Below are 24279 nucleotides of genomic sequence, written 5' to 3'. Positions count from 1 at the left end.
TAAATGCAACTTTGTACATTTTATATAGTAAACTATTCTTGTGTTGCTGGAAAAATCACTACTTAGTCATATTTATCTTTAATACAAGTTGCTGAGTTTTTGTTTGCTGATATTCTACTTAAGCTTTTGTTCATACGTATAATTTGAATATTCTCTTCCTTTACTAGACTGATGTTTGATTCTGGTTTCAAGATTCTATTAGCCTTGAGCCAGGTGTGGTGATACACTCCTGTAATCCCAGCCTCTTGGGAGGCTGAGACAGGAGGATCACAGGTTGAAGGCCAACATGGGCTATGTAGTGAGTTCAAAGCCAGCCTGAACTACATAATGAGTTCAAACAAACAAAATAGATTCTGTTAGCCTCATAAAAGTTATTGGAGACTATCCTTTTTTACTTTTAGTACTATTTGTAGTATTTTGTACTATTTTGTATATTTGGGGATGGTTTTCTTTTTTTGAGATGGAATTTAAGGCCTCTTTTAAGAATTGAAGATGAATTTGTCCCTACTTTTGATGCATCTCATGAATTTGATATGAAAAGATTACTGCTATTCAATTATACATATTTCCCAATTTCCATCGCAGTTTTTCCTTTGATATACAAATTATCTGCATATATTGTTAAATTCTAAGACATAATTTTTTCTTGGTTTTTAATTTTATGGAACTAGACTGAAAGGATATGCTATTTATTGGTAATTGTCTATATTTATTATGTAGAAAGTTATTATAAATGTCCCATGAGTTTTATAAAATAATATTCATATTATATTCTTTAAATATTTTCTGTAAAATACTATTTTATGTCCATTAGCTCAAAACTTGCTGGTTTTGTCATTTGAATTTTCTATAGCTTCATACTTTTTGTCTGCTTCATCTATGACTTGCTGTGAGAAGTGTGTTAAACTCTCCCATTATGACTGTGTAATTTTGTCAAAACCTCCTTCATATATTTTTCATCTACCTCCTTCAGTTATCCTAGTCCAGGTGTAGTAGATCTCTCTGAAGAATTACTCTTAGTACCATTATGTACTTTTTTATCATTAATAATGAATTTCTTTTAATATATTTTGGTTTCACATTAATATACAAGTATGATTGAAAAAAGATAATGAATATTTAAATTTTTTTAATTTATTACAATAAAAGACACATTGCTCTTAATCCCCCTGCAGATGCTCCCCTCACTCCAAACGCACTTGTCCCCTCCTTTGTGCCGTTTTTGGAAGCAGTACTGGAAGTCCTCTTTTCCTGCTTTCAGTTGCACTGTTGTAGCTGCCTCAGTGTCCTAAATTGATTCAACTGTTTGCTTTTCATGGTCATTTTGACTTTGGGGAGGAGCCAGAAGTTTCGTCATGCCAGGTCTGGTGTATAATGTGGAGAAGGGCATATCATAATATTTTTGTCTGCTTTTCCACTGGATGGTGTGCGGCAGCAGCATTCACCATGTTTTTGATCACACTTCACATACATAAAAATATTTCTTTCAATTTTGTATTTGCTGATGTTTTCATTTTTAACTTTATTTTTACTTATTCATTTGGGGGGTGTGTGTGCACGCACAAGTGTGTGCGTGTGCGTGTGGTGGTGGCGGAACTGGGGATTAAATCCAGGGCTTTTCACACGCTAGGCAAACATGCTGCCACTGAGTTACTCCCTCAGCCCTTTGATTTTGAGATAAGGTCTCACCAGTTGCCCAGACTGGCCTGGAACTTGCAATCTTCCTTCCTCGGCCTCCTGAGTAGCTGGGATTGCAGGCATGTCCCACCACACCCAGTGTGTTTTTTAATTTTTAGTTGATGTTACAAAATCAAGGTCAGCAAATAACCTGATAAGATAATAACCTGATAGCCAAATCCCACCACCTCCTGATTTTGTAAATAAAGTTTTATTGGAACGAAACCACACCCATTCACTTATACCTACTGTCTATGGTTGCTTTCAGCCATAACAGCAGTTGAGTAGTTGTAACAAGGACTTTATGCCGGGCAAAGCTCTAAAATATTTAAGTGGCTTTTTACAGAAAAGGTTTTTTAACCACTGTGATATAATAGCAAATAAATCAAAATGAATATTCACAATGCCAGGTGAGGCAGGAAGCAAAGCCACAGACACCTGTGTACCCAGCACCCTGTGTGGGGCCTTGGAAGCTGGCATAGGTCACTCTGACCTTCGGGGTCCCCTACCCCAAACTCAGCTGCTTCTGCTCATCACTCCCTCTCCCTCCGTGGTTCTCCTTCACCAGGTTGGTACCTGGTTGGTACCTGGCTGGCAACCATAAACAATACATTGCTTCATTGTCCATTTGTTTTGAATTTTAAATACACAGAATCACTGTATATTATTCATTGACCAAGTGCTTTTCTCATTCAGTGTACTCTGCTCTTGAGACCGTCCTTGTCACTGCATGTAGCCGTAGTTCATGTTCACTGCTGTTCAGGAAATCACTGTAGGCTCCGCAGTGAATGTCTCCCTTCCAAAGCCAGTAAATATTTCAGTCCTCCTGCTGTCATACAAAGTGTTCCTCTGAACATTCTTCTATGTGCATGTGCTGTACACAGTCACATGTTTATCAAAGCGAGAGGTCCGAAAACTAGTGAACTGCCTGGCCATGGGGTGTAATTCTTTTCCATTTCACCAGAGAAAGCCAGTTACTTTCGCAAGTGCTTACAAATTCATCTTCCTACCAGGAATGTATGAGATTTGCCACCATGCCATAGGCTCACCAACAATTACATAGTTACTGTTTTCATCTCTCTCCCTCTCTCCCTCTTGTGTGTGCCAGGAATCAAATCCAGGGCTTCATGCATGCTACGCGAGCACCCTTGGCACTCTAGCGATGTAGGAGCTACACCCCTAACCTGGTTGTTTTCATTTTGATTTCTCAGAATATTAATAAAATTTACCAACTTTTCCTGTGTTCAGTGACAAATATATTTCTATTTCTTTTACAAATTGCCCTTTGCATTTTTCAATTTCGTTTTTGTCTTATTCTTATTGATTGGTATGTAAAAAATCTTATTTGCTCAATTTTAATATTCTGTCTATTTTAGTTTTCCTAATAGCTTCTCCCATGGTGCTTTATATTTTAACTTTTGTTCCTTGTCTTTTTACAGTTTTTTGTTAGTTTGTTTTAGTTTTTATTAATTTTATGTTGGGCTGGGGCTGTAGCTCAGTGGTAGAACACTTGGCCAGCATGTGAGAGGCCCTGGGTTCAATGCCCAGTATCTAAAAAAAAAAATCAAAATTTAGTTTTTATTAATTTTATGTAATAAAATTTATTAATCTTTTCCCTTTATGTATTTCTGCTTTCATGACTGTTTTTAAAATATTGTTCACTGATGCAGAGTCAAAAATATATTCTCTAATATTGTCTCTAATAATATTGTCTCTAATAATGTCCTAAATAATTTGATATTTTCCTTTTATATTGAATCTAAGACTGGCCTTTGTGTGATGTGAAGTAAGGAACAGCTAGTTAACCCACCTCTAGATCACACATTCTTAATCAACATAGTTTTATCATAAATTTAGCTAATGTGGTTTTTTATCAGTTTTGAACATGAAGTGAGTTATTTTCCTATTTTTATCTTCTTTATTGGTATCCTAGATATTCTTGGCCTTTTACTCTTCCTTAAAATTTAGTATTGACATGAAATTCTACAAAACAAAATAAGAAACTGTTGAAACCTTAAGAATAGCATTGACTTTTTAGGTCAATTTGGGGAAAAAAAATAGCTTTACTAAATGGAATCTTTTTATCCATGAACATAAAATATTCCTTTATGTGTCCTTTAACATGTTCTAATAATATAATTTTCTCCTTAAGTTTCCACGAGCCTTTAGATTTCTTTGTATGTACTATTATTAATGGTATGTATCTTATTATACATTCTACCCATTACTGGCTGGTTAGTGCAAATACAATTTATTCTGTATATTAAATCTTTGTGAAAGAACTGTAGTACATTCTTTTATTAATTTTAATAATTTATCTGTAAGTTCTTTTGGCTTTTCTATGAAAGTAATCATATCATCTGGGACTATTATTAATAGATTTCTTCTTTCTTTGCTAACATTACAGCTTTTATTTATTTTCTTTTTTTATTATGCTGTCTGGGACTGCCAGTACAATGTTTGATTAAAGTAGTGACAATAAAAACCATTTTCTTGGTTTTGATTTGAAAAGGGATGTTTTTCTCATTTTCCTGTTAAATGTGATGTTTCTTAGAAGTTTTTTAAATCTGGCTAAAGGAAATTATTTTCTATTCTTCTTTTACTAAGAAATTTTAGCAGCTTTTTCTACATATGTTTGAATTATTTTCAGCTACTTCTCCTTTAGTCTTTTATTGGAGTAAATTACATTAGTTGATTTTCTCCTATGATCCAAACTCAATCCCTGGAATAAACCCAACTTGAACATAATGTGCTATCTGTTGAAAGTATTGCTGGATTCATTTTGGTAACAACTTGTTTGGGTGTTTTTCATCTATGTTCCTGTATGAGACTGGCCTGCAATCTTACTTTCTTATGCAATCCTTGTTAGCTTTTGGAACCAAGTTCTGTGTCATCAAATGAGTAGGCAGTGTTACCTCTTCCACACTCGGTAAAAAATAAAGCCCAGGTTACTGTTTCAGTGGTATTTGTAGATGGGACCTAGGACTAGATGAAGTCGTGAGGGCAAGGCCTCTGATGGCATCATAGTTCACTGGAATAAAGACTGCAGTGGGCTGGCTCTGTCTTGACCTGTGACGCCCTCCAGGCTGTTTTGAGCAGCAAAAAGACCTAGGCCAGGTGCCAGCAGATGGCAGCACCACATTCTTGGACTTTCCAGCCTCCAGAAGCAAGAGCCAAATAAACTTCTATTCTCTGTAAACTATCTGATCTCAAGTAATGTGTTGTAGCAACAGAATACAGACTGACAGTCACATTTGCAGTGCCACAAGTTCCCCCTTAGGAAGTCACTTCAATAACTTTGTGATACAGAGAGTATCATCCTAAATTCACAGGTGAGAAAAATGACCTAAGGAAGGATCAAGCACTCTATCCAACACAGTGAATATCAAAACCAGGATTTGAGCAAACAATGCCTGGTGCCAGTCTGTGTTCCTAACCAAAGTTCTAAATTTCTGTCCTTCATGAGTTGCCTCTGAGCCAGGATGACCCATTTTTTACCAGTTCACCAAAAAATTACAGCAGGACCACAATTCAGTACACAGCCCAGGAGGGAACGCCTGCAGCTACCACTCTTGCTCCTTAGCCACTAATGAATTAGAAATAATACTTTTTAACAAGTAATTTTGCACAGTGCATAAAATTACTAAGCAAAATACATGGCTGTAATGGTTTGGACTTGAAACATCCCCCGAAAGCCTCGTGTGTTCAGAGGTTTGGGTTTGGAAGGTGATTGAATCATGGCCCTGTATCATCATGGGATTAATCCCTTGATGAATTCATAGCTGAATGTGCTGTTAGGAGGCGGAGCCTGGTCGGGAGAGGTGGGTCCAGGGCTGTGACCCAAAAGGGTGCATCTCCCTCTGTTTTCTGGCCTTGCAGCTTTCCTCCATGAAGGCTCTTCCTCCAGGCCCTTTCTGCACTAGCCCACCAACCAGACAGAAACTTCTGAAACTGTGAGCCAAAATAAGCTTCTCCTCCTCTAAGTCATGGGTATCAGTTACTTTTTCCTGGTGACTAAACAAAGGGAAGTAAGACACAAACTATTAACAGTACCAAATGCTCAGAAATATTAATAAGCAAAAAAACAGCCTAGCAGGAAAATGATACAAGCCGATGAGCATAAAATTTGCAAAATGGAAGAATATGAATGTATAATCTCAGTGTTTATTTTTTTAATACAGTAGACCTAAATGTAAGCAATAAATACATTAAACTATTAAAAGAAAACAACATCAAATTTTCCTGACTTTGGATGAGGCAATGGTTTCTTAGCAATGACACCAAAAACACAACAGAAAATCAATAAACTGGACTCCATCAAAATTAGCAACTTCATGCTACAACAAATACCATCAAGAAAGTGAAAAGACAGTTCTCAACTTGAGAGACGATATTTTTAAATCACATATCTGACAAGGAATTTGTCTCTAAAATGTATAAGGAACTCTTAAACTCTAGAATAAAGATAATCCAATTTTCAAAAGGGCAGAAGATCTACATACATTTCCCTGAAGAAGACACAAAAATAGCCAACAAACACATGAAAAGATGTTCAACATCATTTGCCTCAGGTAAACACAAACTGAAACCAAAAGGAGCTACCACTTCAAACATCCTGCAACGACTATGACTTTTTTAAAAGACAGACAGTAAGTTTGGGAGAGGGCGTGGAAAAGAAACAACCTTCCTTCACTGCCAGTGGGAATGTAAAATGACACAGTGGCCTTGGAAAGCCATCTAGCAGTTTTTCTAAAATCTATGCAATTATCATATGACACACCAATTGAATATATATGTGTGTGTGTATGTGTATATATATATATATATATATATATATATATATTCAACATATATTCAATAAAATGAAAATATCCCCAGCAAAACTTGTGCATGAATGTTTATGGAAGCATTATTCATAATAGCAAAAAAAGCAGTAATGACTCAAATATCAATCCACAAATGAATGGATAAACAAAAAGTGGTATATTCATGCAAGGAAATATTATTCAACCACAAAAAGGAATAAAGTGCTAAGACATGGGAGAATGTGGATGAATTTTGAAAATGTTATGCTAAGTGAAAAAAGTCAGAAAGGTCACATTGTATGGCCCCAGGATACATATGAAGTAGAACTCACACAAAATGTTCATAGCATGTGAATCTGGAGGTCCAGCAAGTAAATAGGTGATTGTCTTGAGAGGAAGTGAGGAGATGAGGAATTACTCTAATGGGTACTGCATTTCTTTGGAGAGATGAAAATGTTCCAAAACAGATTATGGTGACCATTGTACAAGCTTGTCTTTGAACATCCTAAAAATATTGGATGTGTCAAATGGACAAATTATATTTCAAATAAGCTCTCTATAAGAAGCAGGAAGTAAAAATAACAATGTACTTTTCTTTGGCTTTCAAATTAACAACTTTTTTTTCAGATGATACTAATATTGCCCTAGCAACAGTGCAGTAAAACCAGTATTAGTGAAATGCAAACTGATGCATATTTTCTGGAAGACAATTTTAAGCATATAACAAAATCTTGAAAAAAGTCTTTGTTCAAGCGATTTTCTCTCTAGGAAATGCAGCCTACCAAAGTGAGGCGGGAGACTAAGTCGTGACAAACCAGCGAGGCAATTGGGCATGACCTATCAATCACAGTGATCTGTCAATCATCCCGGAACTCATGCGCAGAACAGCTTCCGAAGCTGCAGAGGACAGCCCGGATCTGACGTCAGAATGGGATATAAACCCCAACAGCCTGTAACCTCGTGGCCACTGCCACGCAGGGCCTGTATTTTTCTCCCACCCTTCTTTTGTTCAGAAAATGTTTTGTTCTTTAGACGTTTCTTCTCTCTTCTCTCCCTACTGTTCTATGTAAAAACCTTTCCTTTAAATGTAAATAAATGTAAAACCTCCATGTTCTCTCGTTGTCCCATCCAATTCTTTGTTCAGGACAAGAAGAGCCTGGAAGGGACCACTGGGCACTCCGGCATCCGTTAACAGAAGTATCTAGAGATATATGCCAAACTTTATACAGCGTGATATGACTACATTGTTATTTTCAATAGCAAAACAAGAATACCACAATACCCTCATTGTCCAATAATGATGAAGTAATTAGAGAAAGATAATAGTATACAAACACATGACAAAATGCTATCCATCCATTAAAAAGATGTCTAAAGGACAACAGAAAAGAGGAATCATTGAAATGCTCATAGTAAGTGAAAGAGTGGGCTAGCAAGCAACACATAAAGAGTAATTCTAACTGTAAAATTATTGAAAGTATATTTTTAAAAATATTACCTGGTTTACTTAATGTGAGGAGTGATAGAAAATCACTTCTGTTTTTTTTTCCTATATGGTTTTAATCTTCCACAAAGAACATGTACTAGTCTTTTAATGACAGAAATAGAATTTTAATGTGCTTTCCCAGCCTTCTTCCTCTAAAGTGCAGTGGTTGATGCCTGGTAAGATTTGAAAGTCTGAATTAGGTAAATCCTAAGATGCATTCCATTTCTAAGACTATGACTCTAATAGTCAATGCTTAGGCTATTTTTTTACAGCCCACCTAAGAACTTCTCAAAGACAGACTCTTCCTGCTTCCTTGTAAATATATGCCTCCTCCCTCCCCACTTCTAGAGAGGGAAGAGTTGCAATCTTGAAAAATAAGATGATCAATAGTTAGGGGAACCCAACATTGTGAGATGAAGCAAGGCCAATCCCGCAGAGACCTGGAAACGATTTTTCTTCCCCAAAATATAATCGATCAATTATGTCTGAAGAAGTAGGATCAATATTTTTATAAATGAGATGTTCATACTCCAAGAAGGGATGTTGCGGTGGCTACCTAATCTTTCATCTGCTAATCCAATGTAAATTATGGGCTTTTTAGCAGATGTTTTCCACATTTGCCAGCTGAACTTTTTTCCACTTTGGCATTCTGCTCACAACTTTCCATATCTCTTGTCCAGCCCCTAGCAGACGCAATGTGCCAGGGTCTCTTAATAAGCATTCCACCACTAATAAGAAAGCCATGAATTCACTGGATGCCCTCCTCTCCCAGGCCTTTGTAATATTGTCTCATTGATCTTCCCAGCATCCTCCAGGACACAGGAAGTGATGTACAGTTGGGGACACTGGCAAGGCTCTGATGAATTGAAGCCTGATTGAGCCCTTTAAATGCAAGGAACATTTGTTATGTACCTACTATGCACCATGACTACTCCAGGCACCAGAGCTACAAAGATAAATCCTGCAGTCACTGCCTCGTGGGGCTCACAATTTAGTAGAGAAGATAGCTGCAGAAATAAGCAGTCGCATGGCATCATCATAGGCTCTGAGTTGTAGATCAAAGGACAGCATTTTGGGAACACAGAGGAAGGAACAATGAACTCTTCCTGTAGCAATGAACAGCAGTTCCCTGCTGTTCTGGAAAGGAGAGGAATTGTTCAGAGGGCAGATGAAAGGAAGAGGTGTGCTGGCAAAAGAAGAGAGACTGAGAAAATGAATATCAAATCCGAGGATGGGAAGAGAAGACAAAGCCAGCTCGTGACAGGTTTCAGCCCAGTGCCTGTTTTGTGGATATGCTGTTTTACCTGTTCTTTCACCCTAGGTTACGGGGGGGTGGGGGGGTTCTACTCACCTGTCTCCCCATCTGGCAAGGGTTTATGGCACCTGCCTTCATTGTGGATGTCAGAGGTTGGGGAATGAGATGGACTGGACCTTCCCAGCTCACAGGAATGGATCCCAGGACAGGCACAGGACCCAATTCAGTCCTGGAGATGTGAATTCAAAGACTTAGGTGACAACTGGGGGAAAAGGTACTTTCCATGATGGTTACGAGGCTGATCCACTGAACACCCAGAGCATGCCAGCACCTGGAGAAGGACCACTGAGCAGAAGCAAATGAAAGGAAAGTCAAGCTGAGGATGGGACGGAAAGCTAAACCTAGTGATCCTCTTTTCTCTTCAATCAATTTGATTGTTGTCTATTACTTACTTAATGCTGTAAGAGTTATTAGAGAACTGATATACCATTCCAGTGTTTGGGGAAAGTAAGCCTGCAGGAAATAAGGCAAATTCTAGTCAAATAGGGCCCTTGGGATAATTTCAGATAGGGAAATTGAGACCCAGAGGTATTAAAGGATTTGTCCCAAATCCCACTTAAATTAGTTACAGACTCTGGGAAAATCTCTCAACTGTGGGATAAGCGCTCTTTGCTCTCCAGCACTGTGACCTGGAATATCAGGAGCAACAGAGACAACAGTGAGACTCCTGCCCACGCCCCAAGCACTTTGATAAATGTCCTTCCATGTAAACCTCTGAACCATTCCATAATCCAGGGGTTATTCAGGGAAGTAAGGAATTTTGGAAATATTTCCAAACATTTGAGTTCATCATATGAAAGAGAAAGCTAGGACAAAGCTCAATCCAGGGTGTTCTAGGGGTCATCTAGGCAGCTACAAGTCCTGAGGGCAGCAATGCAGTTGAGGTGTGTAAAGTTTCACAGCTCTGTTAGAGTCACTCTTAAGGGAACGGGACCACCAAAGCAGTTCAGGAGTACGGAGGACGGGGCCCATGAAGATCAGGGCTCCAACCAAAATGATGGGAGCTTAAGTTCTTATTAAGGAAACAAAGGCAGACATGTAGTCAACTGACTGGGACTAATATGATGACCTTAGATATTGCCAACACATTGCCACGGATAAGGCCAAGTGCTAGTGCCCTAGTCCAGCCCTTAGAAATGAACTGGGTTACACACTCATAGCACATTATGACAGCTCCTAGAAGCCCTCCATACACCCAGCTTTACCGTTATTTAAAGTGCCTTCCATGTACCCACAACTTCTCAATTAAACCTCCACACTATATCCCAAACAACTCATTTAGCTCTGTGTCCTACCTTGCTCCCGTTTTTTGATTGAAAACAAAAATTAAAATCATGTTTAATATTCGTCTTCAGATAGGACTTAAATATTTGCCCACTTGTACTAGGCACTGTGATGGTCATAAATTCATCTTCTAGCAAATTTTAAAAGAATGGTAAAATCTAGAAATGTATGAATGCAGTGCTCACCAAGGGTCCAATACACCGCAATTCTTTAGAGTATTTGTTGTCTTGACTGATGTTCTGGATTGAGTGGATGGATGGGTGGGTGGATGGACGGACAGATGGGTGGATGGATGGACAGATGGATGGATGGGTGAATGATGTATGGTTGACTGAAAAGTAAGAATGCTTAGCCATTGTTTTACCCATCCTTATGAAATTTGCAAACCATAAAAAGAAATAAACAATCACCACCAATAGGTAATTAATTTCACCTGGATAGGTATTACAAAAAACTTTAAAGTACTAAGGAAATACACATAACACAGGTTAAATAGCTCTCATCCGAAATGTTTGTGACCAGGAGTATTTCAGATTTCTGATTCTTCAGATTTTAGAACATTTGCTTACATATAATAAGGTATCTTGGGGTTGTAACCAAAATCTAAACGTGGAATTTATTTATGTTTCATACATACCTTACATACCTAACATGAAGGTAATTTTACACAATTTTTTTTAGTGCACCTGCATTTCAACTGTGACCATCACATGAATTCAGGTATGAATTTCCCATCTGGGGCATCATGTCAGCACTGAAACTATTTTGAATTGGGGAGTTTTCAAATTTTCAAATTTTCAGATAATGGATGTCCAACCTAGAAAATCAAGTTAGATCTCACCAGAGTGTGTTACTAAACCAAAACCTAAGGTACAAGTAGGAGTTGGCCAAGGCAAGATCAGGCTGCGTATCAAGAGGGTTTCAGACAAGAGTGGGTTCAAGCTAAAGAGACACCAAGTGCTAGAGTCGAGAGGTAGGAAGGACCTTGGCACAATGGACTAAATGAAAGAATAACAATGCAGCAAGAGCAGAGGGAGAAAACCTCAAATGTCAAGAGAAGACATTGAAAAGGTAAGTAGGATTCTAGGTCACGAAGAAATTTTAAAGTCAGATGAAGGATTTTGGACTTGTTCCTGTCTGCAGGGGTGAGCGGCAGAGGGTCTGGCATGACCAGACTACGGGTGTGCCCACTGGAATGACAATGAAGGTGGGAGAACTGGCTAGCGTGTTTCTGTTCACCGCCCGCGTAAGGTGAGCAAAGAAGGCAGATTTCCTCGATCGTTTTGCCACCTTTTTCCATTATCCCACATTGTGGAGATTTGGCCAATATGTGAATGTTAATGTGATCTCAGCCCGTCCCTTAAACAAGGTCAGTGAGTCTCCTTGCATTGGAAGGAGCTTCATTCCCATTCTCCTCGACATCTGCTCAGCCACCGGGACTTGTCAGGAATGACCAGTGGGGTTGTGCAGCAGTGACATCCTGTTGCTACGCCCAACAGGTTTCTGCAGAGCCTGTTGAGTAGGTTTGCAAGTGCACTGAAGGCTTGAGAACTTGCTGTCCTCCCTACAATAACACTTCCACTTTGAGTACTTGCGCTGTGCCTGGAACTTGTTAAAAGTTTTATATGTATTATCTTCTCTAATTCTCCCAACATTTCCAAATGACATTCGACACATTGCCCACTTTAGAGAAGGAAAATGTGGTTGCAAATGCCGTGTCACTTACCCATAGCCACATGACTAGTAAGTGGTGGGCTCAGGATCCAAACCCAAGTCCCTCTTCAAAGCCCTTGCTCTTTCCACCAGACCACACTGGCTGTGAGCAGCCACACTGTGCTGGTGACTTAAGTGCTGGTCAAGAGCAGACATTCTACACGTCACTATGGATGCCAGACAAGGGGATCACAAAGCTGTTCATTAAGACAGGAAAACAAGTGTCCATGGGGATGAACACCAGATTCCTAAAGAGGCTTTGCCTTCACAAGCCTAACCTGAATTCTTTTGAACTAATCATATAACATGGATCCATTATAGCATGGATCTTACTGTATTCCACCATTTATTTGTCTATGATGTTGATGAACCCATACATAACCCCTCCTCAGACAAGGAGACTTTTGCTGCAATGAGGATTCAGTATCAGACACCATCTTAGGACTTTTTCACTCTATGACAATGTGTTAGAGTCCATTTGCTTAGTGTCTCTGCCATGAGAATGGGAATTCCATAAGGGCATCCATCAGGAGACTTGTTACCTCCCACAGAACTAGGGACACGGTATGCCATACTATTTGTGGGTTGAATGAATGACTATCCAACTTATTAAGAATAGTCTCCACTTAGATGACCCCTCCCACCTGGAACTCAAGCTCAATATGTCCCAAACTGCTCTCTCAACCCTACCACCTGGAGCAGATGTCAGTGTTCTGTCCACACCCAGTCCCTTGTCTAGTTCTGTGGTGTCATCTTCCTGTGGATTGTGCTTACTGCATACTTTGTCAGAAGGCTGCTGGAAGCCACTATTCCTGCACAAATTCAGGGACCAGAGTGGCTCAGGACGTGTATATCCCCAATGGATGGCAGTTTTCAGCCACTGGTTGACAAGTGCAGGCATATGAATAGCTCAGTTCCCATATCTGATAGGGACCACACTAAGCCATGACCTACTACAGGGTGCCCTGTAGGTCAGAGCCACTTACTGCATCGCTGCTTAGTCTCTTTCCCTTCCCTGGCCTGCATGCCAACTTTCTTACCAATTTTTCTAAAGATCATTTTCTAATAAAACATTTTTGTTATGGCTTACATCTAGATGTCCCCCCCAAAGACTCCTATACTCATAGGGGGGGGGTTGGGGGAGCTGGCTGGATCATGGGTGTGTGATACCAGATTAGTCCACCAATTGGTTTAGCTTGGTTCTGGGTATGGATGATGGATTTATCATGTGTGTGTGTGTGTGTGTGTGTGCGCGCGCACGCACATGCAATCCCTAGGCTTGTAGCCTGGATGGAGTAAAAAGGGAAAGAGGAAGGAAGGCTGCTGCCTGTTGCCTACCCTGCCATGGACTATTTCTCCTCTGCCATGCCCATACTCCTGTGCCATGCTGCCCTGCCTTGGAGCCAGCTGACTATGGACTGAAACCTTACAGACTGTGAGCTAAAATAGACCTTTCCTCTTTTAACTTGTGAGTGTCAGATATTTTGTTCCAGCAACAAGAAACTAACTAAGATGACTTTGCATAAATACTCCTCTCATAATCAGCTTCTGCTTCCCAGATCTACTCTTCCCATCTTTCCCATCTCAAAGATTGACACTTCCGGCTACTCAGTGACCTGAGTAGAGACCCCTCCTCCTCTAACTTTCCCCTTTGTCTTGACCACTGTTAGAGTTAGTCCATTTCTTTCCATCTCAGTTTCCACTGGACCCCTCAATCTGGCCACAATGTTTTCTTGGCTCTTTAGAGCATGGTAGTAGCAGGAATGTAAACAGTATGCAGACAGCTCTCTCTTACCTCCCTAACCAGCAAAACCTCAACATAGCACTTGAAATCCTCCATGAGGCCTTATCAACACCTTATCAATCACCTTCTACCTCCTTCATTACAAGATTTTCCACCAACCATTCTCCTTACAGCTCATTGCAGGTTCCTACCATTTGTACTTTATCATAATAGATTTCCTCTTTTACTTGGTGATAAACCTATCAACTATCTGCATTAAACTAGGCATTCTGCTAAGGCAATACAGTAATAAAAGGCAGAGCTTTGAACTTCAAGGGGGTCTTTGTTTAGGGAAGAACAGAGACATGTAAATACTTCCAACCCAACAATTGAGTCCACAGGGCCCCATGTACAAGGTGTGTTAGGGACACAGGATTAGCAGAGTGGCCAGTTCCGGGCTCCCAAGTGGGCCTGGGCTGTGTTGCACCCATCTCTACACCCCTTGAACAGGGCCTGTGCAAACTGAGCTCATACTGGGCTAATTGTTTTGCCTGGTGGATCATGTACAAGTATTCCCGGGAGTGACATTTCTGCTGGCCTTTAAAAGATGGGAGAGGTTGGGCCAGGGATTTAGTTCAGTGGTTCCAGCAGTGCAAGTACAAGGTCCCAAGTTCGATCTCTGGTACCAAAAGAAAAGATGGGAGAGGGAGAAAAGAGCTTGCCGACAGATGTCGGAGTATGTGCGAAGATGCAGGGAAATGGCAGAATGGAGCATTTTAAGGAGAGAGCAAATTGCGCAGGGTACCTAGAGAACCACACATACAGCGGCGGGTAAGAACCAGGACTGAGAGAAGGTCAGCACAAAGTTCGTGAGTGTAGCCGGGACCCTAAGACAAGAAGGAGCTTGAGGACTGCGTGAGCTGCAACACTGAGGAGGAGCCTGGAGAAACAAGATTGTCAGAGTCTGCCCCGTCTCCACTCTACAAATCAGGGTGCCCAACCTGCAGGCCACAGCCCAGCCCGTGCCCTGTTAGGAGCCAGGCCACACCACAGGAAGTGTGTGGTGAGGCTTCCTCTGTATCACAGCGCTCGCCATCACTGGCATCACTGCTTAACTCCGCCTCCGCTCTGATCACTGCAGACATTAGATTCTCATAGGAGCTCGGCGCCTACTGGGAGCTGAGGCTGGGGGGCCGAATGGCCACAGGCCCAGCAGTATTGGCAGGAGCCACAGTGCAGGGGAGTGTGGCGGAGTAATGCCCAGGGGCTGCCTGCTTTTCCAGGAAAGCCAGAAATCTGCATTTCATGTGAAATCCCCAAATGATTAAATGCTAACAAGAAAAGCATTTCTTGAGGAATTGTGTTGTAAAGAGCAATAGCGACCTACCTACTGTGTGCTGGGCATGAGCATAGCGTGTAGCAGCTGATCATTTAAATAGCTCTCTTCAAACCCTCCTGAGGACACTGTGCCTCTGCTACTCTTGTCACCCCCATTTGACAGAGAAGGAAACTGAGGCAGAGAAAGTTAAGTCACATGTAAGTGGCAGAGCCGGGATTTGAATGCAGAAGCCTCAGCTCCTCACTGGGGCCCTTGGTCACTCCACTGCCCCGTCCAGGAAATGTCCGCAGTCACCTTCTAAGGCGAGTCCTGCTAGCACCCTCACTCCTAGAAGAAATGACTGCAGCCTAAGAGCAGTGGCTGCCAGCCTTGGACTGGGGTCTTTGTGCAGCACCTGCAAGCCCTTGCGCTAGGCCAGGGAGCTCGTGGGCTTCAGGAGGAGTGAGGAAATCGCTCCTGAGAACCCAAATGTCATTTTTCTCTGATAAGCAAAAGGCTACTCTAGCTGTCAGACCATAAGCTGCAATCTTTGTGTTTACAAAGCAAAAGGGCAATTAAGTGAGACAAAATAAATCTTCTCTGGCCTCTGCCGAAGGCCTGGCGGGGCCGAGGGCTGAGGGCTGATTGACAGGACAGGTTACCTTGGAGCAGACTCAGCCTCTGACATTTCTTTGAAGCATGAAGCTGGTTTCTTAAAGGGCCCCGGCCCCTTTCTGAGCTGTGGGACCCGAGGTGGAGAAAAGCCCTTTGAGTGTAACGTATGCGGGAAAGCATTTACACGCTCCTCCTACCTTCTTGGTCACATACGAACTCACACTGGGGAGAAACCCTATGAATGTAGAGTACGTCGGAAAGCCTTCAGTGGATGCTTGTGGCTCACTATTCACTTACAAAAACATACTGGGGAGAAGCCCTATGCATGTACATTATGTGAAAAAGCCTTCACCAGCCTTGCTCAACTTACTGAGCACACAAAAACTCATACTGGTGAGAAGCCCTTTCAGTGTAAGGTATGTGCAAGAATCTTTAGAAATTCCTCATGCCTTAAGACTCACTTTCCAATTCACCCTGGAATAAAACCCTATAAATGTAACTTCTGTGGGAAGGACTTCACTGCTCGATCAGGCCTTGCTAAGCATGTACTCATTCACAGTGGTGAGAAACCCTACGACTATAAGGAGTGTGGGAAAGCATTTAGTATGTCCTCAGTGCTTGTTGAACATAGAAGAATTCATACAGGGGAGAAGCCCTTTGAATGTTACAAATGTGGTAAAGCCTTGGCTTATTCCTCATCTCTTGTTGCACATTTGCGATCTCACACTGGAGAGAAGCCCTTCCAGTGTAACCTGTGTGAGAAAGCATTTTCCCGATCCTCCTACCTTCGCATTCACATGAGAACTCACACTGGTGAGAAACCCTGTGAACGTACAGAATGTGGGAAACCCTTCCCTGAGCGCTCATCCCTTACTAAGCACGTAAGGACACATACTGGGGAAAGGGCATATGAATGTAAGGAGTGTGGGAAAGGTTTCACTAGCTTTGCTCAACTTACAGTACACATAAAAACTCACAGTAGTGAGAGGCCCTTCAAATGTAAGTTATGCCCAAAGTCTTTCAGAAATTCTTCATCCCTTGAGACCCACTTTTGAATTCACACTGGAGCAAACCTTATAAATGTACTTACTGTGGGAAAGACTTCCCTGCACGCTCAGGCCTTACTATACATTTACAAAATCACACTGGTGGGAAGTTCTATGCGTGCCAGGAATGTGGGAAAGCCTTCACTACTTCCTCAGGCCTTATTGCACATGTACGAAGTCACAAGGGTGAGAAACCTTTTGAATGTGACCACTGTGGGAAAGCCTTTGTGTCTTCCTCATATCTTCATGTACATCTGAAGATTCACACTGGAGAGAAACCTTTTCAGAGCACAGTGTGTGGAAAGACATTTACCTGTTCTTCTTACCTTCCCATTCACATGCGAACACATACTGGGGAGAAGCCCTTTCAGAGTATGATATGTGGGAAATCATTTTTGTGGTCCTCTTACCTTAGTGTTCACATGGGAATTCACACTGGAGAGAAGCCCTATGTATGTAAGTACTGTGGAAAAGCCTTTACTGAGCACTCAGGCCTTAATAAACATTTACAAAAGCACACCGGAAAGGCACCATATGGAGAGACACCCACACCACTCAGAGAGACACCCACAGTGTTTTTGGAGAGACACCTGGACCTGCATCTTTTGGAGAGACACTTGCACCATTTGGAGCATATGAATACAAGGAATGTGAGGAAAACTTAAATAGCCCCGATGCTAACATAAGTCCTTCTGGCATTAATGAACATGAAAACTCTGGAGAGAAATACTTTGTAAGGAATTCAGAAAATATTTTGGGAAGTCCTTAATCCTTAGCAATTGCAATTCAGTCTTAAGAAATCTTATGAATATATGCAATGTAAACCTTCATTTGTGGCTTGAAAGAACTCTGAGGATGCTCCTTGAATTTAAGGAACATGGAAATGTCATTGAAAGAACTCACTTGAAGCTATGTAGAATAAGAAACATGCAAACCTTTTTGTATTTCCTTGAGTCTTAATAAATATGTGAGGAGTTCCAATAGAGCAAATGAGTTGATTTAAGATATGTCCAAGTGTTGCAGTTCGGGCAAGTAGTTTGGTTTCACAGTGAAGAAAAACTAGATGAAAGGTAGAAACGCTGTTGGAAAATCACTTTTTATGTTATTTAACTTTGACTAAATGGTGTTCTAAATGGAACAGAAACTACGTGTATGTGGTAAGGAATTTGCTTTAGTATCCTAAAGTCTTACATAGCAGTCATGGGTTTCTGGATGGTTCTTTAGATAAATTTTGAATATTTCAAGTATTTCAGTATTTGTGTACTTTTATAACTTCAGTTATAGGTTTCTAACTTTCACTGTAGTGTTCCTTAAAATATATCTATTGAATGTGATTGAAAATTGTTTTAAATTGAGGGTCTGATGTCTGCATAATTAAACATTAAGAAATGATAAAGACAAAAAAAAAGAAATAATGGAAACTCAGATGATTTATCCCACCACCCAAAAACACTCATATAAAAATGATAACAACACTGTAATATAATACAAAATAAAGAAAATATAAAGGAAAGGAGCCAGGGATGTAGCTCAGTGGTGAAGCACGTGTCTGGCAAGTGCGAGGCCCTGAGTTTGATTTCTGGTACCAAAAATATAGATGTATAGACAGATAGACAGACAGACAGACAGACAGATAGAAAAATAAATAAATGAACCTGTACTTACATTTGAAAACCTTCATGGCTGGTGTGAGGGAGACAAGAGGGGAGGGGTATTGTGCAGGTGATTTTTACCATCACTAAGAGAATCACTGCCGTCTACTGACTCAGTGGAATCTTTTTCTTTTTGTGCAACTTTAACAAGGAACCTATCCAGTGGCACTTGCCTTTGCCTCCTTTTAAGGATTTCTTGGAAATGGGAATGTGTCATTAAACAGATTTATTACTTGCACTGCTACAACCTTATTTGGGTGGTGCTTTTCTACAAAATTTTGCACTGTTTTCCACATTTTACACATCTCTATAACCTCATTTGAAGTGAGGAATACCTCTGCCATTTTCTCCTCCTCTGCAGACAAGATCTCCTCATTGCTGTTAGGAGACCATCACCCACAATCCCCCAGCAAGTGAGAGAGAATAACCATTGGCTCACTGTGGTCATGTGATGTTTGGGAGTCATGCACCACTCATATTGCAAGACTTTACTTGTTTATTAAGTTAAAGTTCATTAGAAATGTTTGCTAGACTTCCACAACACTGGCAGAATAAGTTACTCACAATCCAAGGACTTACTATACTCCACACCACAGTTTAAGGAGGAGAGGTTTATTTTGCCTCATGGTTACAGTCCGTGATTGGCTAGGTCCAAGGCAGAAATAGCTTGGCAGTGGGGCATGATGGAGGCAAACTGCTTACTTGGCAGTACCCAGGAAGCACAGAGAGCAAAGGGAGAAGCATGGGGCACCAGATACACCTTTCCAGGCAAAGCTCTCAGTGAAACAGTCCCCTCCACACACATGCAAACTTGGGATATCTTTTATAGTTATGCCATGACAACAGGCAATGAGGCCATTTTGGTGACCAGGACACCATGGGTAAAGATAGGGCTGGAAAACAGTTGAGCTGAGCAGGCCCCTGGCTCCTTTGCTGGTATCATTTCGGAGCCAGAATCATGCAGGAACAAGACTGGAATTATCACTTCTGCGGCCCTGTTCCTCACACTTGCTGCTGCTGTGGGTGCTCTGGGCCAGCTTAATTTGACCCAGTTCTCTGGCTTTCAAATGCCACAAATATTCATGGCTGCACCAAAATCCCTTACTATTTCAGGTTATCCCATTGTCTCAGGTTCAGAGTAGAGGAGGAGGCAAGATTTCTACAACCCCAGAGGATGAACACTGAGATCGCCGTGTCTGCCTTCCACATGCAAACGTCCAGGTCTGCTGTACCTGGCTGAACCCAGAGGCAGGTCCCAGTGGTCACAGAATTGCTCAGTGGTGGAAAGGAAGGTGGGAAAGCCAGAACATCTTTCATGACTGCAAGTTCCACTGCATCCCTGCCTGCTGCAGAAGTGCATGAATATCGAGCACCACCACAGCATCTGTACCAACGAGGCCCTGCATTAAGGGGCAGTAAAACAGAAGGCAGAAACCTGAACTTGAGGGTATGCCTCTTCCTGACCTTGGGCAAGTCACTTCCATCCAAATCCTACTCTTGCTTGAAATGGAGTAAGGATCCCAGCTCTGGCTCTCTCTCTAGCTGTAATGAACATTAAATAAGATGAAAGGCTAAATCTTTGAGGGCTGTAAAGTGCTGTGAAAGCGCTGTTTATTAACAGAATATCTGTTCCTTCCAGAAGTTTTTAAGAAGGCAAGGGAAGCTCATTAAGGAGAAATCCTCCCCATCCAGGGCCAAGCACAGTCTTGAAAACTCCTGTATTTATACCAAAATCCTCAGTTCACATAAACTACCACCTTGACAAATTCCAGGGAAATGATGATGAAGATGAGGAGGAGGAGAGGGAAATGGTGATGAAGAACATGGGGTTGAGGGAATGTTATGACTTCAGATGTCTTTATCGGTAAGTAATTGACTAAGCTGACTTAAACTAAGAAATTTTTAATCTCATGCAATTTTACGTCTAATGCAGGAGGAAGGAAAGTTGCAGTTTTATAATTTAGGACTCAATAATGCCATCAAAGGCCAAAATATGTTCCACTTTCCCAGTCTTTGCTACCTTCAATATATGAGAGCTTTGTGGTCACCTCCTTTCTATGGATTCAAATGGTATCAGAGGTTCTAAACTTCCTATCCAGTACATTGTAGGAAAAATAGAGGAAATACAGAGAATTTAAAAGACAACTCCTTTCTGTATGTCCTCCGTACAAGTGAGGAAGACTTTTCCACTCAGAAACTGAACCGCATTGGCCTGAACCTGGTCTTTGCTTGCTGACAAAAAGGGGAAGGAATTCCCAAGGTACATCTAGACCTGTGCTGCCCAGTACAGTAGCCACTGATCACATGGGATATTTTTAAAATGGAAATGTATTTCACACACCATAAAACCATCCCTTTTAAAAAGTAAAATTCTGTGGCTTTTTTGTATATTCACATTTTGCAACCATCACCACTGCCTAATTCCAAACCATTTTCATCAACCCCCAAAAGGGCTCTGGATTCACTCTTTTCCCTCCAAGTTCCAAGCAACCACTAATCTGTTTTCCAACTCCAAGGATTTGCTTATTCTGGAAATTCTGTATAAATGGAATCATAACATACAGTCATGGATATGGCTTCTTTCGCTTAGCATAATACTTATAAGATTTATTCCAAGTGCAACATGTAAAGTACTCTATTTATTCTAATGCAATGATACTGCATTGCATGGATACACCATATTTTAAACCTATCTCACTGATCAATTGACAGACATATAAGTTGCTTCCATGTTTTAGCTATTATAAATGATGTCACTTTAGACATTCATGTATAAGTCTTTGTGTGAACGTGTTTTCAATTCTCTTGGGTATACACATGAGAACAAAATCACTGGATCATATATAGCTATACTGTATTTAGCTCTGGGAAAAACTGTCAAGGTATTTCCTAAAGTGCTCCTCCACTGTACATTTCCATCAGCAATATGTGAAGGTGTTAACTTCTCCATACATTCATCAATATCTGTCCATCCTTTTTGTTATAGCCAGTATGATGTTACTGATTAATTTTAAATTTAAGTGAATTAAAATTAAATAAAATTTAAAGTTTAGTTCCTCCAATGAACTACTCATATTTCAAGGACTCAATCGTTACCATACTGGAAAGTACAAAATATTTCCATCTTCTTGGAAAGTTCTGCTGGATATCCTAGTCTAGACCAAGCAATACTCCAATATCCTTCTCCCTCCATACCCACTGGAGCTGGAAACAGTGCCAATTTCCCACGATGTGCAAATTCAGAGAGAGAAACAGATGAGAGACAACCAGTAGAGTCCTCTTCGTTAGCCTTCTACATAATCCTTCTTATTCATAAAGAACTATGCATTTTCCTCACTGTCATTCTTATAACCATTTATTATTATTTTATTTAATAGATATGGAAGCTAGATATCAAAAGAAATTAAATGCACTGGATGAGGTCATTGTCAGCAAGTGGCAGGGACATGATAAGATATTCTTGCGGCTTCCAACTTCATGTCAATAGTGGTTCTTGTGGAAGTTAAAGCCCTGGATCTAGGGGGAAAGATGCATCCAATTCTAACCTTTCATGCCCAAAACTCTACCTCATTCATCTTCCCAAAGCTGCCAAAGCCCATTCCGAGGTACTCTCTGAAAGATGTTCAGAGTTCTGCAGAAGCAGATGTAAAATATATGAAATAGGTCACTCAATCACTAATTTGTTTATTTGCCTTTTGTCTCATTCAAAAACAATCCCCCAGAGGTGGACTTGAGCAAGATGAAAGACAAGAATGCTCCAAGTCTGTTTTCCCATGGAAACAAAAATAAAGAGATGGAGATGGACTAAAATAACTTCACAGGAGATTTTGAGCCAAAACATCAACAGCAGTGACCAGTGAACTCCCAATCAAGAAAAGACCACGTTCAAAATGGTAGGAAATTTTGAAGTATTTTTATTCATCCTTTTTTCATACTTCCTCCAACACACATGGTCTAGAAGAGGGGATTAACTTCCACATTTCTTTACTTAGGCAAGAAATTATCTGCAACACGCCGTTCTGTCTGTGATCTGCCCAAGAGACTGGTCTCTGTCTCACACTGGTCTTGGAGCTGAAAGAAAAATGAGGCAGTGTTTGGAACCCAGACAAGAGGCAGCAAAAGGCAGGGGTGGCCATCATGGCACAAGAAAACTGCAAGGGGACTGAAGACCCCTAGACACCTTGAGCAAGGAGGAATACACTGGGGCAGTAATGGCAAAACTTTTAGAGTAGAGACTCAAACTGCAACCCAAAACCAACTTATATATTGCGAAGTGCCAAAACTATAATTAAATCTGAATAATGAGGTCTTAGTGAAGATAAAACAACTCATATGTTCACATATTTTGTTTTAAAAAGAAAATAACATGCGTGCCATAGGTTCGCCACCACTGCACTAGGACATCTATGGCCTCAAGAAGAAGTTTGGGTGAGACTTTCTGAGAAACTAAAGCATTTAAAAGCTTCCTAGGAGAAACAAAACACATACTTAGAAAAGACCCAAAATGAGGGTAAGTCTTTGCCCTGGGAAGATCTCAAGGCTCAGGGAGCCACAGTGAAAGGCTTCATGCTGGTAGAAGTCTTCCACGCTAGTAGACTGTATTTAAAGACAGGGGAACGCCACAAAGCATACAAAGAAACAAGGAAACACAACCCACTTGAAGGATCAAAATAAATCTTCAGAAACAGTCTGTGAAGAAATACATGCCTCAGGCATACCAGATAAATACTTTAAAACAACTGGATTAAGTATACTAAAAGAACTAAAGGAAAAGGTGAACAAAGACATAAAGTAAATCAGGGAAGTTACACGTAAAAGGGGAACATCTGCAAAATGATGGATGTTATAAAATAGAACAAAAGAGATTCTGGCCTAAAAAATATAATAACTGAATTGGAAAAATTATTAGAAGGATTCAACAGCAGATTCAAGCAGGTGGAAGACAGGTGGAATCAGTGAACTCAGAGGCAACTCACTTAAAATTACCAAGTCTGTGGAGGAAAAGAAAAGAAAAGAAAGAAAAGTGAACTGTCTAAGGGCCGTGTGGGACACCATCAAGTTGTCCAATATACACATCGTGGAAATTCCAGAAGAAGAAAAGAGAAAGAAAAAATAAGAGTTTATCTGATAAAATAATGAGAAGTTCCTAGATTTGAGGAAAGAAACGGATTTACAGATGCAAGAGGCTTAAATGGATTCCAGCTAAGACTAAACTGTTGTAACTGAGGGGACTTGAAACTGTAGAGACTCGCCACACTCTGAGTCAGATTCGAGTCCATTTATTTAAAGTTGGTGACCGAGAGGGACTAGTGCCCAGAAAGAACTCTCGGCCCCGAGAAGTGGTTTAAAACATGTTTTCTGTTGGGGAGGGCTCAGGGGAGAGCAAGCAGAATTTTACAGAAACAGAACCATGCCAGGCTAGTGGTGGGCAAGAGGAAGTTTCACATACTGGTGAGCTATGAAAAAAATATCTTGCAGCTGCAGCAAGTTCTCTTCCAAAAAGGATGTGGGTTTTGGGTGCTTTGTCCAGCACAAAATGGTGGTGAGGCTCAAGATGGAGTCAGGTTGGCTATCACAAAAACAAAGAAACCACACACTGAGGCACTTTATTTGTGAACTTTTGAAAGACAACAGGAGAATCTTGA

At 40.7% G+C, this 24279-nt stretch overlaps 1 protein-coding gene and 1 pseudogene across 23 annotated transcripts in view; one reads left to right on the top strand and one right to left on the bottom strand.

Moving 5' to 3' along the window:
• Hrct1 (histidine rich carboxyl terminus 1) overlaps positions 1 to 24279 on the bottom strand; it is a 255785-nt gene that overhangs the window by 63531 nt on the left and 167975 nt on the right. For 21 of the 23 annotated variants that reach the window (XR_015450372.1, XR_015450361.1, XR_015450364.1 and 18 more), the window contains one exon: positions 22519 to 22705. The exons of the other annotated variants lie outside the window; for them this stretch is intronic. The gene's annotated coding sequence lies outside the window, so the exon portion shown is untranslated. Of the gene's footprint in view, positions 1 to 22518; positions 22706 to 24279 lie in introns of those variants that run through there. 23 annotated transcript variants of the gene reach the window in all.
• Positions 11769 to 17722, top strand: LOC106010355 (uncharacterized; annotated as a pseudogene).

Source organism: Heterocephalus glaber, unplaced genomic scaffold (assembly GCF_053883595.1).
Source record: "Heterocephalus glaber isolate CG9 unplaced genomic scaffold, H.glaber_assembly_v1.0 deba00000943, whole genome shotgun sequence".
Taxonomy (NCBI): domain Eukaryota; kingdom Metazoa; phylum Chordata; class Mammalia; order Rodentia; family Bathyergidae; genus Heterocephalus; species Heterocephalus glaber.
Note: the sequence above shows the minus strand (reverse complement) of the source record. Positions and strands in the feature narration are given on the sequence as shown.